The following is a 7,165-nucleotide window of genomic DNA, read 5'->3' on the forward strand; positions in this document are numbered from 1 at the left end:
ATGGTAATTCTATTTTTAGTTTTTTAAGGAACTTCTATGCTGTTCAACATAGTGGCTCTATCAATTTACATTTCTACCAACAGTGCAAGAGGGTTCCCTTTTCTCCACACCCTGTCCAGCATTTGTTGTTTGTAGATTTTCTGATGATGACCATTCTAACTGGTGTGAGGTGATACCTCGTCGTAGTTTTGATTTGCATTTCTCTAATAATTAGTGATGTTGAGCACTTTTCATGTGCTTCTTGGCGATCTGTATGTCTTCTTTGGAGAAATGTCTATTTAGGTCTTCTGCCCATTTCTGAATTGGGTTGTTTGTTTTTTTAATATTGAGCTACATGGGCTGTTTATATATTTTGGAGATAAATCCTTTGTACGTTGATTCGTTTGCGAATATTTTCTCCCATTCTGAGGGTTGTCTTTTCGTCTTGTTTCTAGTTTCCTTTGCTTTGCAAAAGATTTTAAGCTTAATTAGGTCCCATTTGTTTATTTTTGTTTTTATTTCCATTACTGTAGGAGGAGTATCAAAAAAGATATTGCTGTGATTTATGTCAAAGAGTGTTCTTCCTATGTTTTCCTCTAAGAGTTTTATAGTGTCTGGCCTTACATTTAGGTGTCTAATCCATTTTGAGTTTATTTTTGTGTATGGTGTTAGGGAGTTTCTAATTTCATTCTTTTACATATAGCTGTCCAGTTTTCCCAGCATCATTTATTGAAAAGACTGTCTTTTCTCCATTGTATATCCTTGCCTTCTGTGTCATAGATTAGTTAACCATATGTGTGTGGATTTATCTCTGGGCTTTCTATCCTGTTTCATTGATCTATATTTCTGTTTTTGTGCCAGTACCATATTGTCTTGATTACTGTACCTTTGTAGTATAGTCTGAAGTCAGGGAGTCTATTCCTCCAGCTCTGTTTTTTTCCCTCAAGACTGCTTTGGCTATTCGGGGTCTTTTGTGTCTCCATACAAATTTTAAGATTTTTTGTTCTAGTTCTGTAAAAAATGCTATTGGTAATTTGATAGGGATTGCATTGAATCTGTAGATTGCTTTGGATAGTATAGTCATTTTCACAATGTTGATTCTTCCAGTCCAGAACGTGGTATATCTCTCCATCTGTTTGTATCATCTTTAATTTCTTTCATCAGTGTCTTATAATTTTCTGCATACAGGTCTTTTGTCTCCCAGGTAGGTTGATTCCTGGGTATTTTATTCTTTTTGTTGCAATGGTAAATGAGAGTGTTTCCTTAATGTCTCTTTCAGATTTTCCATCATTAGTATATGCAAGAGATTTCTGTGCATTAATTTTGTATCCTGCTACTTTACCAAATTCACTGACTAGCTCTAGTACTTTTCTGCTGGCATCTTTAGGATTATCTATGTATAGTATCATGTCATCTGCAAACAGTGACCGTTTTACTTCGTCTTTTCCAATTTGTATTCCTTTTATTTCTTTTCCTTTTCTGATTGCCATGGCTAGGATTTCCAAAACTATGTTGAATAGTAGTGGCGAGAGTGGACATCCTTGTCTTGTTCCTTATCTTAGAGGAAATGCTTTCAGTTTTTCACCACTGAGAATGATGTTCGCTGTGGGTTTGTCATATATGGCCTTTATTATGTTGAGCTAGGTTCCCTCTATACCCACGTTCTGGAGAGTTTTTATCATAAATGGGTATGGAATTTTGTCAGAAGCTTTTCCTGCATCTATTGAGATGATCATAGGATTTTTATTCTTCAGTTTGTTAATATGGTGTATCGCATTGATTGATTTGCGTATATTGAAGAATCCTTGCATCCCTGGGATAAATCCCACTTGACCATGGTGTATAATCCTTTTAATGAGTTGTTGGAATCTGTTTGCTAGTATTTTGTTGAGGATTTTTGTGTCTGTATTTATCTGTGATATTGGTCTGTAATTTTCTTTTTTTGTACTATCTCTGTCTGGTTTTGGTATCAGGGTGATGGTGGCCTTGTACAATGAGTTTGGGAGTGTTCCTTCCTCTGCAATTTTTTGGAAGAGTTTGAGAAGGGTGAGTGTTAGCTCTTCTCTAAATGTTTGGTAGAATTCACCTGTGAAGCCATCTGGTCCTGGACTTTTGTTTGTTGGAAGATATTTAATCACAGTTTCAATTTCACTACTTGTGATTGGTCTGTTTGTATTTTCTGTTTCTTCCTGGTTCAGTCTTGGAAGGTTATACCTTTCTAAGAATTTGTCCATATCTTCCAGGGTGTCCATTTTATTGGCATGGAGTTCCTTATAGTAGTGTCTTAGGATGCTTTGTACTTCTGTGGTTTCTGTTGTAACTTCTCCTTTTTCATTTCTAATTTTATTGATTTGAGTCCTCTCCCTCTTTTTCTTGATGAGTCTGGCTAATGGTTTATCAATTTTATTTATCTTCTCAGAGAACCAGCTTTTAGTTTTATTGATCTTTCCTATTGTTTTCTTTGTTTCTACTTCATTTATTTCTGCTCTGATCTTTATGATTTCTTTCGTTCTACTAACTTAGGGTTTTGTGTGTTCTTCTTTCTCTAGTTCCTTTATGTGTAAGGTTAGATTGTTTATTTGAGATTTTTCTTGTTTCTCGAGGTAGGCTTGTATTGCTATAAACTTCCCTCTTGAGCTGCTTTTGCTGCATCCCATAGGTTTTGGATCGTCCTGTTTTCGTTGTCATTTGTCTCTCGATATTTTTTGATTTCCTCTTTGATTTCTTCAGTGATGTCTTGGTTATTTAGTAACATATTGTTTAACCTCCATGTGTTTGTGTTTTCTACTTGTTTTACCCTGTAATTGATTTCTAATCTCATAGGTTGTGGTCAGAAAAGATGCTTGATATGATTTCAGTTTTCTTAAATTTACTGAGGCCTGATTTGTGACCCATGACGTAATCTATCCTGGAGAATGATCCATGAGCACTTGAGAAGAAAGTGTAATCTGCTGTTTTTGATTGCAGTGTCATATATATATATATCAATTAAATCTATCTGGTCCATTGTGTCATTTGAAGCTTGTGCTTCCTTATTTATTTTCATTTTGGATGATCTGTCCATTGGTGTAAGTGGGGTGTTAAAGTCCCCCAGTATTATTTTGTTACTGTCGATTTCCTCTTTTAAAACTGTTAGCAGTTGCCTTATGTATTGAGGTGCTCCTATGTTGTGTGCATATATATTTATAATTGTTATATCTTCTTCTTGGATTGATCCCTTGATCATTATGTGGTGTCCTTCCTCGTCTCTTGTAACATTATTTTAAAGTCTATTTTATCTGATATGAGTAGTGCTACTCCAGCTTTCTTTTGATTTCCATTTGCATGGAATATCTTTTTCTATCCCCTCACTTTCTGTCTGTATGCGTCCCTAGGTCTGAAGTGGGTCTCTTGTAGACAGCATATATATGGCTGTTGTTTTTGTATCCATTCAGCAAGCCTGTCTTTTGGTTGGAGCATTTAATCCATTCACATTTAAAATAATTATTGATATGTATGTTCCTATTACCATTTTCTTAATTGTTATGGGTTTGTTTTTCTATGTCCTTTTCTTCTGTTGTGTTTCCCACTTAGAGAAGTTCCTTTAGCATTTGTTGTAGAGCTGGTTTGTTGGTGCTGAATTCTCTTAGCTTTTGCTTGTCTGTAAAGCTTTTGATTTCTCCATCAAATCTGAATGAGATCCTTGCTGGGTAGAGTAATCTTGACTGTAGGTTCTTCTCTTTCATCACTTTAAATATATCATGCCACTCCCTTCTGGCTTATAGAGTTTCTGCTGAGAAATCAGCTGTTAACCTTATTGGAGTTCCCTTGTATGTTATTTGTCATTTTTCCCTTGTTGCTTTCAATAATTTTTCTTTGTCTTTAATTTTTGTCAGTTTGAGTACTATATGTCTCAGCATGTTTCTCCTTGTATTTTTCCTCCCTGGGACTCTGCATTTCCTGGACTTCGGTGGCTATTTCCTTTCCCATGTTAGGGATGTTTTCGACTATAATCTCTTCAAATATTTTCTTGGGTCCTTTGTCTCTCTCTTCTCCTCTGGAACCCTATAATGCAAATGTTTTTTGTGTTTAATTGTGTCCCCGAGGTCTCTTAGGCTGTCTTCATTTCTTTTCATTCTTTTTTCTTTATTCTGTTCCTTGGCAGTGAATTCCAGCATTCTGTCTTCCAGGTCTTTTATCTGTTCTGCCTCAGTTATTCTGCTATTGGTTCCTTCTAGTGTATTTTTCATTTCAGTTATTATATTGTTCATCTCTGTTTGTTTTTTGTTTAATTCTTCTAGGCATTTGTTCTTTAATTCTTCTAGGTCTTTGTTAAACCTTTTTTGCATCTTCTTGATCTTTGCCTCCATTTTTTTTGAGGTCCTGGGTCATGTTCACTATCATTATTCTGAATTCTTTTTCTGGAAGGCTGCCTATCTCCACTTCATTTAGTTATTTTCCTGGAGTTTTATCTTTTTCCTTCATCTGGTACATAACCCTCTGCCTTTTCATCTTGTCTGTCTTTCTGTGAATGTGGTTTTTGTTCCACAGGCTGCAGGATTGTAGTTCTTCTTGCTTCTGCTGTCTGCCCTCTGGTGGAGGAAGCTATGTAAGAGGCTTGTGCAAGTTTCTTGATGGGAGGGACTGGTGGTGGGTAGAGCTGGTTGTTGCTCTGGTGGGCAGAGCTCAGTAAAGCTTTAATCCACTTGTCTGCTGATGGATGGGGCTGGATTCCCTCTCTCTTGGGTGTTTGGCCTGAGGCGACCCAACACTGGAGCCTACCGGCTCTTTGGTGGGGCTAATGGCAGACTCTGGGAGGGTTCACACCAAAGAGTACTTCCCAGACCTTCTGCTGCCAGTGTCATTGTTCCTGTGGTGAGCCACAGCTATCCCCTGCCTCTGCAGGAGACCCTCCAACAGTAGCAGGTAGGTCTCTTTCAGTCTCCTATGGGGTCACTGGTCCTTCCCCTGGGTCCCGATGTGCACACTACTTTGTGTGTGCCCTCCAAGGGTGGAGTCTCTGTTGCCCCCTCTTGTCAAAGTCCTGCAATCAAATCCTGCTCACCTTCGAAGTCTGACTCTCTAGGAATTCCTTCTCCCATTGCCGGACTCCCAGGTTGGGAAGCCTGACGTGTTGCCCAGAACCTTCACTCCAGTGGGTGGACTTTTGTGGTATAAGTGTTCTCCGGTTTGTGAGTCACCCACCTAGCGGTTATGGGATTTGGTTTTATTGTGATTGCGCCTCTCTTCCCGTCTCTTTGTGGCTTCTCCTTTGACTTTGGATGTGGGGTATCTTTTTTGGTGAGTTCCAGTGTCCTCTTGTCGATGAGTGTTCATCAGTTAGTTGTCATTCCAGTGCTCTCACAAGAGGGAGTGAGTGCACATCCTTCTACTCCGCCATCTTGCTCCTGCTTTCAGTCTAGTACTAATGTTTACATTCATCGAATTCAAGGAGTTGTACGTGAGCTATTCAGCACATACAACTCTGGTTGTATGTATATGTATTTCCTTTTGTCTGGTACTGGCATTTATTAGATGAGGAACAAATAGTGTGGCCTGTCTTCAAGAAATGACACTTCATAATGTCTTGAATCTTCTAAACTTGGAAGTGTCTGATGTTTATACACAGCTGAGCAGGAAGTGCTGTCAAAGTACAAGTCAGTGAGCCCAGACCTTTAGAGCTGTGAGCAAAAAATGATTTAATTATTTCAATTCTTCCCATAACACTTATTCACTTCAACAGGACGCCTCTCTACTCCCTTGTTCTTTATTATTGTCATGAGAAAGGAACTCATATTCATCCCCCCGTAATCTTTTTTAGGCCTGGTGGGTGGTGCATGGTTGAACATCTGAGAATGCTGTTCTTTGCTGTCCAGTGAATCAGCAGAAGAGGAGATGGGCCTCAGGTGTCCTGCAGCCAACTGTATCTCAAGGTTTGTTGACACTAATCCACATGGAATTGTACTGTCAAGTTAGATGGCTCTGGGGCTGCTGTTGATGTGAAACATACATAGCCCAAGGGAGATAACTATTCTTGGTGATAAAATGCAGTTTTCTTGGAATTTTAATTTATTCCAGAATTTCCTTCCAGAGAGCATATCCTGGTAGTTTACTGTGGTTATTATGAAGAACAAAGTGGGAGAAGAGAAAGAGGATGAGGTGATAATATGAATTAAAATATCTGTGTTATTTTCCAAATTATACATTATCTAATTTAATACAACAGTACGGTGACAAAGTTTTATTATTATCCACATTTTACAGATAAGGAAATTGAAGTCTGGTAGGGTTAAGTAGTTTGCTCAAGGTAATTTGCTATTAGGTGAAAGAGATGAGAAAAGTACTAACTGAGCCAGACACTCTGCATACGCTCTACTGAATTATTAGATTCAATCCTCATAATAACCTATGTGGCAGAGACTAACACTGGTGCCATTTTTTAAAAAATGGATGAGAAGCCTGGTACTAGAATCATTTAGTTTTAAGGGACTAGACTTGAGTCCAGGTCTTCAGACTCCATAACCCATTGTATACTGTGGTGCAGTCCAAGTGATGTGGCATCTTCTGACTGGAACTTGAGTTTTCTAGCCACATACCACGCTAAGAAAATGTCTTTAGAGCACTTTGCACACTGCCTCACACATAAAAATATTCTGTAATTGAAAGCTACTATAAATGTGTGACTAGCAAGGCCGTATTTGCCTATTACCTTTATTATAAAGATTTCTGAAGATTTTACAACTATTGTTAGGATCATCAAATCCTGGATCCCGCTAAGCTTTTATCTGTATAAGGCATCTTTTCAGGTTGCGTCTAGAAAGACTGAAATTCAATGACAAATTGTGACTTTTCTAAATTGATAAGGTGTCAATGGCAAGTCAGGCTGACAACCCATAGCAGCAAGGGAAGTTCTCATTGTGCTTGACTACATGCTACTCTTTACTAGCCATAAGCAGTCTGGGAGCTCACAGTATCATTTCAAAAATGTTTTGCAGTTTTCCAAGTGCTTCCAAATGCGTTCTTTCACTTGTGCCTTATGACAACATTGTCCGGTGGCAATTGTTATTCCTATATTACAAATAAGAAACTGAGAGCTAGAGTCAGAGGTCAAGATGCAAGTCATACAACTAGGAAATGGAGGAACGAAAGTCCAGAGTGGATTCCCTGACTCAAAGCTCAATGCTCTTCTTACTACACACAGTTTCCT

Source organism: Phocoena sinus, chromosome 6 (assembly GCF_008692025.1).
Source record: "Phocoena sinus isolate mPhoSin1 chromosome 6, mPhoSin1.pri, whole genome shotgun sequence".
Classification (NCBI taxonomy): domain Eukaryota; kingdom Metazoa; phylum Chordata; class Mammalia; order Artiodactyla; family Phocoenidae; genus Phocoena; species Phocoena sinus.